Source organism: Tamandua tetradactyla, chromosome 7 (assembly GCF_023851605.1).
Source record: "Tamandua tetradactyla isolate mTamTet1 chromosome 7, mTamTet1.pri, whole genome shotgun sequence".
Taxonomy (NCBI): Eukaryota; Metazoa; Chordata; class Mammalia; order Pilosa; family Myrmecophagidae; genus Tamandua; species Tamandua tetradactyla.
This window is the reverse complement of record NC_135333.1, coordinates 90,624,095-90,637,573: the sequence shown is the minus strand read 5'-3', so window position 1 is coordinate 90,637,573 and position 13,479 is coordinate 90,624,095. Positions and strand designations below refer to the sequence as shown.

The 13,479-nt window shown below is 36.1% G+C and overlaps 1 protein-coding gene across 12 annotated transcripts in view; it reads right to left on the bottom strand.

Moving 5' to 3' along the window:
• PPFIBP1 (PPFIB scaffold protein 1) overlaps positions 1–13,479 on the bottom strand; it is a 300,273-nt gene that overhangs the window by 205,672 nt on the left and 81,122 nt on the right. For all 12 annotated transcript variants that reach the window (XM_077170388.1, XM_077170392.1, XM_077170389.1 and 9 more), the window contains exon 2: positions 8,802–8,890. The gene's annotated coding sequence lies outside the window, so the exon portion shown is untranslated. The remainder of the gene's footprint in view (positions 1–8,801; positions 8,891–13,479) is intronic.

Sequence of the window (13,479 nt, the reverse complement as noted above, 5' to 3'; positions counted from 1 at the left end):
AACTATAGTTCAATAAAATTGTTTAACATAAAAAAAAAAAATCCCTTGGACCCTTTTCCTTCTTAAAAAACTGCTGAGACTACATACCTAAGAGCCATTGTACATGCAAAGGCCTCCTAATTAAATGTACAAATGAATGGCAACTGGAAAGAAAAATCACCCTCTACCCAGTTACAGAGCCAGCACTTGCTTACTCTCCACCTCCCCCCACCATCCCACCCCACATTGCTTATTTTTGCTTGTTGATTTGTTAAATGTGTATACCATTTCTTTCTCTGCCCAAGAGAGAGCTCTAGCATACCTATCTTATAGAGAGAGAAAAATCAAAGTTGCTGACTGCCAATTTCTTAAAAAGTAAGAAGAAAACAAAACAACCAAGAATAAAAAGACTGCTATGGTTTTGGTCAGATAAGCAAACAGTTTCAGGCATCAAACTGCCGTTCCATCCATACTCAGAGACACAAAAGATGCACCTGCTTGAAGGAATCATTCTCAAAGCCCAGCTAAATCTCCATTTGATTGTAAAGGCAAGCCTAGATTTTGGTAGGAGAGGAGATATCACATGAGAAAAAATAAGTGCAAAGGAAAACTTTTGTGGGTTTAATGAAAACAAATTCATTTACCTATTGTCTCAAATTATAATGAGCCAATTATGCATAAGACAAACCACACCTGGGATATGTGATTCCAACAGGATCGCTATCCTCAAGCAGTATTTTCAGAGTTTTTAGTATGAACAGCCTAAAATAATGAATGGTGGGCCCCAAAAGATAGCCAAGAGATAGAAAGTTTTGTTCCCCATATTATAAGTAAAATGATAAAGATAAGAAGGGAGGTATGGAAAAAAGGGCACAAAGGGGCAGAGCTATGGTAGATACTTTTCTTAGGGGATAACATTAACTATCTCAGCAGCTTACAAACCACCATGTCACAAAGGTAGGGGGATTGTATAGGCATACCCAAGGAACTTGCACAATCCCATGGCCTTCCTTGGCCTAATGAGAAGAAGGCAGAGTTCAAAGCAGACAAGGAGCCCCACTTCATTCTTGTGCCTGGGTCCATGGAGCCTCAAAAGTAGTATAACCAGACAGCTTTCACCACTTTCATTCATGAACTCAAGGACCATTTGCAAAAAGGAGAGACTAGGGTGTTGCCTGCACTCTGAGAAGAATAGCTTACCTAGTTGTCAGAATACCTAAACAACTGAGGGTACAAAATATTTCAAAGTATATAAACTTACTTTAATTCTTTCCTATGTGTTCTTCTGAATTCACTCCATTCAAATACTCCTGGGCATAAGAGGATGGAGGTCAGAATTTAAAAATAAATATTAACTGTAACAACACAAGGATGTCTACCACTGTTATTCAACATTGTAGTGGAAGTTCCAACCATGGCAATTAGGCAAGAAAAATAAATAAAAGGCATCCAAATGAGAAATAAAGAAGTAAAATTTTCACTATTTGCAAATATGATCCTATGTAATAAGTCCCAGAAAATCTACAGCAAAGCTACTAGAGCTAATAAACAAATTCAGCAAAATGGCAGGGTACAAGATCCATACCCCCAAATCAGCAGTGTTTCTACATACTAGTCATGAGCAACCCAAGGAGGAAATCAAGGAAAAAACTTCCATTTACAATGGCAACTAAAAGAATGAAATCTCTACAAACAAATTAAACCAAGGATGTAAAAGACTTGAATATATAAAATTACAAAACTTTGAAAAAAAATTCAAAGAAGGACCTAAATAAATGGAAGGAGCAATCTATGTTCATGGATTGGAAGACAAAATATTGTTAAGATGTCAATTCCACCTAAAATGGTCACTGACCACCCAAAATTATTTACAGGTTCAACACAATCCCAATCAAAATTTCAACAGCCTTCTTTGCAGAAATGTAAAAACTAATCATCAAATTTATTTGGAAGGGTAAAAGGTCCCAAATTCCCAAAAAAAAATCCTGAAGAAGAAGAACGAAGTGGAGGACTCACATTTCCTAACTTTAAAAGTAGTATAAAACATATGAGTTTTTTTCTTTTTTCTTTTTTCTTTTTATTTATTTTTCTGTAGTGATGCAAATGTTCTAAGAAATGGCCATGGTGATGAATATACAACTTTGTGATGATATTATGAGCCATTGATTGTAGACCAAGTATGGAATGTTCATATGTTAAGAATGTTCACGCTTGTATGTTGTTTTGTTTTGTCAGTATATATATATATATATATTTTATATTTATATTTATATATATATTATATATATTATATATATATAATATTATATATATATATATTATATTTATATTTATATATATATATATAATATTATATATATATATATTATATTTATATTTATATATATATATATATTTTAAAAGTAGAACAAAGCTACAATGATCAAAACAATATGGTATTGGAACAAGTATAGATAAATAGACCAATGGAATCAAACTGAGAGCTTATAAATAGACACTATCTATGGCCAACTGATTTTGACAAGGGTACCAAGTCCACTCAACTGAGAAAGAATAGTCACTACAAGAAAATGGTGCTGGGAAAACTGGATATCCATATTCAAAAGAATGAAGGGGACCCCTATCTCATACCATATATAAAAGTTAAATCAAAATGGATCAAAAATCTAAATATAAAAACCAGGACTATAAAACTCCTAGAAGAAAATGTTGGAAAGCATCTTCAAGAACCTGTGTTAGGCAGTGGTTTCTAGGACTTTATTCCCAAAGCACAAGTAGCAAAAGAACAAATGTACCAATGGAAAATCATCAAGATTAAAAACTTTTATGCAAGGACTTTATCATGAAAGTAAAAAGACACTACTCAATGGGAGTAAATATTTGGAAACCACATATCTGATAAGGGCTTAATATCCAGAATATATAAAGGAATCCTACAACTTGATAATAAAAGACACAAGAAAATTTTAAAATGGGCAAAGATCTGAATAGACATTTCTCCAAAGAGGTTATACAAATGCCCAAAAGCACATGAAAAGATACTAACATCATTAGCTCTTAGTGAAATGCAAACTAAAACTACAATAAGATACCATTTCATACCTATTCGAATAGCTGCTATTTAAAAACCAGAAAGTTACAAGTGTTAGAGAGGGTGTGGAGAAATAGAAACACTCAACCATCAGTGGGAACGTAAAATGGTGCAACTGCTGTGGAAGACAGTTTGGTGGTTCCTTGGAAAGTGAGGTAGAGAATTACCAAAGGAAGCAATCCCACTTCTAGGTATATACCCAAAAGATTTGAAAACAGGGATTCTAATAAATATTTGCCTACCAATGTTCAAGGTGGCATTATTCACAATTGTCAAAAGATGGAAGTAACTCAAGTGTCCATCAGCTGATGAATGAATAAATAAAATGTGGTACGTAAACACACACACACACAGAGAGGGGGGGGATATTATTCGGTCGTTAAAAAGAAATAAAGTTCTGATACATGTGACAACATAGGTGAACCTTGAAGACATCAGTGTTGCGTGAAATAAGTTAGACATAAGAGGACAAATACTATATGATCTCACTGAAATGAAATAATTAGAATAAGTAAGCTCAGAAAGTCAGAATTTAGAATATAGGTTACCAGGGGCCAAGGTGGAAGCAGGGAATGGAGAGTTAACGTTTAACTTGTACAGAGTTTCTGTTTGGGTTGACTGTAAAGTTTTGCTAATGGATGGTGGTGATGATAGCACAACATTGTAAATGTAATCAGCAGTACTGCATTATTTATGCAGCGAATGTGGTTAAAAGGAAAAATTTTAGGTTGTATGTGTTACTAAAATAAAAACTAAAAAAAAAACCACACAGAACTGTGCAATACTGTGAACCCTATCATAAATGATGGACTATAATTAATAGTATAATTAAACAATGTTCTTTCCAAAAAATTTAATTAAGTATAACCTTAGCAATTTATTTTTATGTTAATCAATTTTTAACACTGAATTTTAAATACTGGCTTTTAATAAATATTTTCTTCAACATCTGGCCCAATAAAACTAACCCAAATTTTATTTGGGACATCTTCCAACTGTGTGACTTACAAGGTAGGGACTGAGAATTTAAATGGAGAAACATGAGATAAGTCCAAATTCAGCTTCCATAGTTCAGTCATACCACATATTGATATGCAATGTCCTGCTATTTCTATTTTTGTAGTTTATATATAAAGACGTACATCCTTTAATATACCGAATATGTAGTAGAACTAAAGTAAATTTCAATTGGAAAATGAACTTACATATATTCACATAGCTATAAGTCAGCCTCAACAGTCTGGGTATTTGATTTTTTTGTTTGTTTGTTTCACATGGGCAGGCACCAGGAATTGAGCCTGGGTATGCAGCATGGCAGATGAGAATTTTGTCACTAAGCCACCATCATACCACCAGGTCATTTGACTTTTTTTTTTTTTTTTTTTTTAACATGGGCAGGCACCGGGAATCGAACCTGGGTCCTCTGGCATGGCAGGCAAGCATTCTTGCCTGCTGAGCCACCGTGGCCCGCCCTCATTTGACTATTTAATCTGCTATGGACATTAACTACTTTGTGAACTTGGATCATACCTCATAATTACTTATTCCCCTACTATCACAAATATGCTATCATAGAATTTTTTGACCTGGGAGGGTACTGTAAAATAATTCAGCACCTAGAAAAATCACCCAAAATTGGGTGTTACATTTAGAAGATTCACAGATTGCTTTTTCTGCTTCAAAGCCCCAATATTAACTAAATTACTGATTTCACAAATGAGGAAACTGAAACCCAAGAAGTTTAAATGACATCCTCTAAGTTCCAAAACTAGTTAGTAGAGAAGTCAGAACTAAACTTTAGACACCTGTGTGAAATGTTGTCTTTGACTCAACAACTTAAAGTTTCCTTTTTAGAACACTAGGTGTGCTGGTTTGAAACTGTTATGTAGCCCAGAAAAGCCACATTCTTTTAATACAATCTTGTCAGGGCAGACCTATATAGTTCAGTGGGACCTTTTGCTTAGGTTGTTTTCATGCAGATGTGACCCTGCCTATTCGAGGTGGATCTTGATCCACTAGTTGAAGTCCTTTAAGAGAGTTCAGAGAGTTTAGAGACACTTGAAGAAAGAAAATGCCCCAGGAGAAACCAAAAGGACCCATGGAAGCCATTTTGAAACAAACTGGGGAGAGAAGGACCAGCAGATGACATCATGTGCCTTCCCATGTGACAGGGGAACCCAGGCACAATAGGCCTTTCTTCAGTGAAGGAATCCTCTTGTTGGTGCCTTACCTTGGACATTTTCACAGCCTTAGTAATGTGTAACTTAATAAATCCCTTTTGTAAAAGCCAATACATTTTTGCTATACTGCATTCCAGCAGCTTTAGCAAACCGAAACACAGGTAATTTATCTGTTAGATCAAAACCTTACTGGGGGCAAAATCAAGCTTAATCTATACTATATGCCCTAAGAGCTAGTCAGGAACTCATTAACAGAGCTGGAAAGATGCCAGGGCTCACAGCCAGGTGCCATGTACAACTGTGGTCTGCAGGGAGTCACCCGTGGGCATCTCATCAAACCACCCTGGTAAATAAAGACACTTGTTTGCAATGTGCAAAAGCTGTAAATATAAATGTATAAAATTAAGATTTTCCTTTGTTCAAAAGGATCCAATTTTGCCAATAATCTCAGCCTCTTCTTGAACTAACAAAGTAAACCCATTTATATAATCAAATGTGTTTTCACTGACTCACCCTGGGGAGGGACATGACAAGGACACATGGACAAATGTTTTCTTTAATCCTTCATCTGACTTTCAGTTTAAGGAGAGATGGTAGGAAAATATTTTTGTTAGTGTTTGCCATGCTTAAAAAAAAAAAGTTAGTCTCATTAAAAAAAGAGCTGCAAATGCCTACACAGTGTCAGACACAAAGCCAAACACATAACATTAGTAATAATAAGGAACAAACAAAGAATAAGAAATAGAATGAGATGGCTATTGTTTTTAGTGCTAGTGCTATATGACGAGAAGCACACTACTGTGCTTTTGCAGTAAACTATCACCACAAACCTAAAAAATAGGCACATTAATATCCCCATTCTACAGGTGAGAAAAACGCAACCCAGACAGGTCACATGAGAAGTAAGTGGTAGAGTTGTGATCCAAATGCAGAACAATCTCTCACCAAAGCACACATGCTCACATTCTGTATTTGAGAAAATACATTTTTATCTTTTTCCAAAATTTTATTAAGTTCATTCTTGGCTCAAGATTCACACTTCAGGAACTGATTTCTCAAAATTTCCTTAAAACAAAGCTAGACTTAAAGACATTTGTTCAGAATATGCTTTGAGAGCTCCTTGTGAGTTCTAACCTACATGTTCAGTTCCACTGTTATTTCTCTTTTCATCTTCCTAGCTTCTTTAAATCTCATAAAGGAAATCTTCCCTTGGATTGTTACTTTCCCAGGTTCTCGATCTGGCTAGGGAGGTATCCTGACCGTTTCTAGACATATCTCTTGTGGATCTATTTCCTTTTCCCCTCTTTACTTCCTTTTTGTGCCATGCAGCTGCAACTCTTCTCCAAAGGAACAAGGCTTTTCATATCACAAAGACTGGAAAAGGCTTCCACATGACCACAAAATCTAGAACAATCTAATGAAAACATCTCCTTGATCTGTTCCTGAAAACCTGCTTATAACATCATACTGAAGCCATGAAATCACTTGGCTACCTAAAATCAACTTCTCTGCTTTCAAAGTTTAGTGCAACATCACACTATAGGGTGCAGTATCTGAATGTTGAGTGGTCACTCAAACAAAGATAATCATCATTAAAATACATGCACAAAAGTATTCAAAGGAGTGCTATTTGTAATACTCTGAAGCTGTAAATTACCTAAACTTCCAGCAACCGTAAAAGAGATCCACAACGAAATACCATTACAGCAAGGAGAATGAATAAAATAAACTACACACTATATCATGGATGCATCTCACAAAAACATTAAGCAAAATAAGCCAGATGCAAAATAATATATACTGTATGGTTCTACTTAAATAAATTTCAAAAACTTATCGATGGCATTAGAAGCCAGGATATTGGTCACCCCTAGAAGCCTGAGGGTAAATACAGGGTGCTGGTAATGCTGTTTCTTAATTTAGGCACTCATTACACAAGTGTGTTTGCTTTGTGATAATGATTCCATCAAGCTGTCCACTTATGATTTGTGCACCCCCCTCTATGTATAAGATATGTTAATAAAAGTCTGACTGAAGGAAACCCCAGAGAGCATCTGGTCTGCAATCCCCAGTTGGAAGAACATTAAGAGTTTGCTGTAGTGCTTAAATATCTAAGAATACTAGGTGTCATGGTCAGGTTCATGTGTCAACTTGGCCAAGTGGTGATCCCTGTTTGTCTGGTTGGGCAAATGCTGGCCTGTCTGTTGCAATGAGGACATTTCATAGAATTAAATCATGATCATGTCAGCTATATCCACAGCTGATTCCATTTGTAATCAGCCTAAGGGGAGTGTCTTCTGCAATGAGTAATGCTTAATCTGATCACTGGAAGCCTTTTAAGGAGGATTCAGAAGAGACAGGCTCTTCCTGTTTCAGCTGGCGAGCCTCTCCTGTGCAGCTCATCCAGATCCTTCATCGGAATCGTAGGCTTCACAGTCTGCCCTGTGGATTTGAGACTCTGAGTTCCCACAGTCACGTGAGACAGTTTTATAAATTTTATATTTGCGAGTGTTCCCTGTTGATTCTGTTTCTCTACAGAATCCTAACTAATAATACACTAGGAAATCCATGGAAAAGTTAGAGCTGGACATTAGCTCCTTAGCTTTCCATTCAGGTACCAAAGTTACCTCTCCAATGTGGGAGGATGTTTATCTAACTTCCTTCCTTATTGTGACTACAGCCAAGATTTAGAAGGATTAAAATCACATTCCTAAAATGACCACCACTAAGAAGGCTCAGGACTCCTACTGACAGTGGTGCCAGGAAGATCATTTAAACATTATGAATACAATATGGGAAACCAGAAAAAGTCAGACAGCGCTGGGGTTATTCCCTAGGTTCTGACACTTGCTAGCTGTATGACCATTCACATGTTCCTTGACCTCTCTTTGAACCTCGATATCTTCACCTAGATTGGTGGAATATGAATTCCTACTCTGCAAGGTCACCATGAGGATAATATAAGGTAATAATAAAGCATTAGTAAAAGTATTTGTTGAATGAATATTAAATTGAATTAGTCACTCAGTAGCAACTCAAGAAATGGTAGTTATTATTATCACTGGGCAAAAGGAGTGAGGGAAAAGGGAGTAAAGAAGCTTGTGTGAAAACAACTATGTCAGAAATTTTTCTAAATTTATACCTGGGCAGCCTATAGGGTAATTAATGGGTCAACCAACAATTCTCACTGGCCTATATCAGGCACTGAAATCTACTGTGAGATGAACAGCCACAGAGAGCGTGAGAAGAGGGGCTGTGCTTCTATGCTACCAGGTTTGTGTTTCCCTTCTGAATGCCAAATAAAGATCTTCTCATTGGCTGCCACAACATGCCTAAATATTACAGCCACCTATTTAATCATATTACTTTCAGAATTAAAAACCTTTTAAAGTACAGGATGGGTAATAAATTCTCATAGACATAATGAGTAGACTGATTATGGCCAAATACCTTTACCACTGAGAAAAAAATTACACATGAGAATACAGAAAAATAATTATAGGCTTTAAAGATGTCAGAAATGAAAAAACATGAGGTGTGAGTTTACTTACACTTAAAAAAACGGCTTTAATGCTGGTTTTGTTCAGCTCTTACAATCTTCTACGTACTTAGCAAATTGATCCATCCAAGTTCCTTTATGCTGAAAAGAAACAAATGTAAAAATGAAAAATTAAAGCTAATTTTAAATTATAACACCTTAGAACAAATAAAATTTATAGATGGCAATTTATTGCTAGGTAACACAGATGTAATCAAAAATGAGAAAAAAAATGTATCAAAGACCAACAGATTCAAATGACTTTCTTCCATCCATCCTTCCATCCTTCTTTTCTCCCCCTCCTTCCTTCTCCTCACCCAGCACTACCTTACCCCGACTCCTTCCCTTTCTCCTTCCTTCTTTCCTTCCTAAATTATTAGACAATCTCACATATTACCGAAGCCTGATTTTTGTTCTACCACTGTCGCTAATTTTTAAAGCATAGAATACCTGGCACATTGTATATTGTCTATAAATGTTTGGTAAATAAATGAATGAAATACAGTATTTCATGATGGGCCACAGTAGGTAGGAGATGAGACTTCTCTTCCTAATCAGCCCTGGAATAAACAGTAGAGGGAAGGACATATATGCTTCTGTAAGGACAGAGCCAATAGTGAGAGAACCGTCGAGGGTAGGGAGAGCATATGGGTATTCCAAGAGTGGGAATACAGAAGGTACCAGCAGAGAGCAGGGGCCCTGCCCCAAACCCAAGAGCATCCTTGCTAGAAATTACCAGTGTAAGGGCTAGATACTTCACAATTATCAGGGCCTCTCTGATAGTGATAAGGAAGGAGAAAATCTATGGAAGAGTTTAAAGAGAAGAAAAATACATAATTATTTTCTATAAGACCCAATTGAAAATAACACATGAAATGTAAAAAAAAAAGAACATTATGAAAAAATTAGTGTTGCCTGAATTTGCTCCAGAGGACTTCATGTGAACCACGAGGTATTGAATATACTCAGCTCTTCCCTCAGCACACAACTCCAATTATTTAGCCCAATGAGGACTGAATACATAAGACATTTATAAACATGAACCATTATATTTTTTAGGTGTTACTCATGACCCTTGTTTAAGTAAGTCAATGATTTTCTTTGTGGTACAGTTTCAATTGAATGCAAGAGACTTTAGGCATTTCCTGAGAAACAGACTTAAGCTATAAATACCAACCACTCACAAAATGGCTCACTGACAAGTTTAACTTAAAAACAAGAACACATTATTAAACTAAAAAGCAAGCCCTAAAAATCTAAACTCATGCAAACAATATTCCTAGCAGAAAAAAAAAATGCTTAGTGTTGTAACAAGCACAATTACAAATAGCTAGCTTTTTATTTGATTTACAAAACCTTTCCTATATGGAGATTAATTTGTGTCCAATTAATAAAACAAACCTTTACATCCTGCCCACAACCTCAGGTTTCAAATTCCAAGAAAATCCTCCAAACCATACAATGAGTGATTTCTAAATATACCTTTAAGACGGAAAACACATTTTTTATTCTTATTTTCTAAATCGCTTTGATATTCTAAATAAAGCATGAACATCAAAATTGAGCCTAACATGCTAGAAATAAGCATCAGGAAGCAAAGATACTATTAACTGAAATAATGCCATATTTCATGTTTTGAAACCAAATAGAATCTAAAGTCTCCACAGAAATATGTCATAAGTGTCTAAGGCAGGGGTCTGTAGGCTGGTCAAGTAAAAGCCTGCTGCCTATTTTTGTGAATAAAGTTTACTGGAACACAGTCATGCCCATACGTTTACATACTGATAGTGGCTGTTTTGCAGGACACAATGACAGAGGTGAATAGCTGCAACAGAGATTCTTTAATTTGCAATGTGTAAAATTTTTTATTATGCAACAGAGATTCTTTAATTTGCAATATGTAAAATTTTTTATTATCTGGCCCTTACAGAAAAAGCTTGCTGAACCCTTTTATAAAAGAAATAGCTACTTCAGTGAACAAAGTCTTTAAACAGAAAACTCTAATGCTGATTTAATCATCTTTCTTTATAAATAAGTCACTTAATCTTTCCCTGTTTAATATTCTCACTTACAAAACAATAATTGTTAACATTTATTGGGAACTTAGGTACCAGGCACCATATTAAGGGCTTTATATAAATTAGTTCACTTAATTCTGACAAAGACCCTATAAGGTAGATAACTTATTATCCCCTTCTTGCAGATGAGGAAACTGAGCAGAGAGGTTCAATAACTTGCCTTTGGTTACAATGCCTGCCAATGGCACAATCAGGACAGTGGCAAAATCAGATAGATAGTCTGGCTCCAGAGCTAGTTTTCTTATTTTCTATTCTATACTGATGGTAATTAATATTTTATAATAGTTACACAGATAAAAGCATCAAATCATCTCAGGTCACCATGTGTTTAAGACTCTTCCATGACTTTCCTCTTATTGTAGGATGTTTAAATTGATCCACATGGGCCCTGTATGACATGGACCCTGCAGACAGTTCCAGCCATCATTGTAAATCACCTCTTTCTGCTTTTTTCCTTCTTTTTTTTTTTATTGTGGTAAAATAAATATAACTTAAAATCTACCATTTTAGCCATTTTAAGCATACAATTCAGTGGCATTAAGTATATTTGAAATGATGTGCTACCATCACCACTATTTCCAGAACTTTTTTATCATTCCAAACAGAAACTCTGTACCAATAACTCCCCAGTCCCCCTCTCACTGGCCCTGGTAATCTCTAATCTGCTTTCTGTTGCTACGAATATGCTTATCGTAGATATTTCATATATAAGTAGATCATACAATATTTGTCCTTTTGTGTTTGGCTCATTTTGTTTAGCATAATGTTTTAAAGGTTCAACAGGTTTAGCGTTTCATTGACTTTTAAGACCCTTCTGATTCTAACATTAGTACTGTTTTAGTTTGCTAATGCTGCCAAACTGCAATATACTAGAAATGGGTTTACTTTTATAAAAGGGATTTATTAAGTTACAAGTTTACAGTTCTAAGGCCACAAAAATGAACCAAATAATGTCCAAGGCATCCAGAGAAATCTGCCTTGACTCAAGAAAGGCTGATGGGTCCAGGACACCTATGTGAGCAGGGACAGCATGTGGCTGGCATCTGCTAGTCCTTTGGCTTCTGATTTCAAACAGCTTCCCTGGGGGCATTTTCTTTCTGCATCTCCAAATGTCTCTGTCTGTGTGGGCTCTGAGCTTTTTCCAAAATGGTTCCCTCTTAAAGGATTCCAGTAAGCAGATTAAGACCTACCTTGAATGGGTAGAGATACATCTCCATGGAAACTACCCAATCAAAAGGTTCCACCCTAAACGGTAGGCCTACCTCTACAATATTGGATTAGGAAAAAGAACATGGCTTTTCTGGGATACAAAACAATTTCAAACCAGCATAAGTACTAAGCTTGTGGTATTGATATGCATTCTTCCTTACACTCTAACCACTTTGGATTTCTTCAAGTTCTTCCAATGTATTATGTTCTCACCCACTACGGGACCCTTAAATATATTGTTTCCATTCCTAGAGCACCCATCCCCATAATCCCTCCTTGCCTAGTGTGATGGCTTGGGGGTGCTGTGGGCCGCAGAAAAGATCATGTTCTTAAAGGTAATCCATTCCTATGGGTGTAGACCTATTGTGGGTGTGACCTTTTGATTAGGCTATTTCAGTTGAAGCATGCCTCAGGTGGGTCTTAAGTAAATCTTAAGTCTTAAGACCCACCTGAGCATGCTGTTATAAAGGACTCTTACTGGAGTTCTTTATAAAAGCATGAAATAGAAAGAGAGCTCAGAGAGGAAGCCACCGAAGCCAGAATCTGGAAGCAACAAAACCCAGAAGAGACTAGCAGACCCCATGTGCCTTGCCACATGACAGAAGGATTGCTGGATCACCTGTTGATACCTTGATTTGGACATTACCTCAGAAATATAAGCTTATAAGTTAATAAATCCTCATTGTAAAAGCCAAAAAGACTAAATGAACAATGGATGGAGGCATACGTGCTGATGTGGAAAAACGTGTAAAAATATTAAGTGGATAAAAGCAAGAGGTAGAACAATATGTAGACTAGAGTTCCTTTTGTATAAATAAAAATAATTTTACATAAGAAAAATATCTGACATTCTTTATATTTTACCGAGAATGGTCAAAGACAAATTAACTGACCAACATCTATCTTTGCCTTGGTAAGTAAGGCCTCTCTAGGGAAGTCAAGACCCCTCAGAGACCTTTAGGATGAAGGTATTCTAAATCTTCCAAGTTTGTTCCCATCTAGGAAAAGGTTGAACAAGTATCACTAGAATTATGGAAAGACTGTTTTTTATAGCCTGACAAGAAGAGCTCTGTCCAGAAATCAGCCATCACATGTTCAAGAAGATTTCCCTTTGTGAATCACCCCCAATACTTCCTGAAGTTCTCCAGGATGTCTGGAGGTAATCTGTCACTTATGTGTGACTCACTACTCTTTAGTACTAAAAGGTTCATATGGTTAAATATAAAATGGGGGAAAATACACTGCTAAATTACTCATCACCAACTTCATATTTAGATAAGAATGGTCTTAACCCTCTAATTTTTTTTTTGACTATACATTTTAGTAACAGGTGAGAGAAAGGAGGCATTGGGCAACAGTGCAGGGGCCACAGGAAGAAAAAGAGATCGAGAGCTAGGGTTTGGT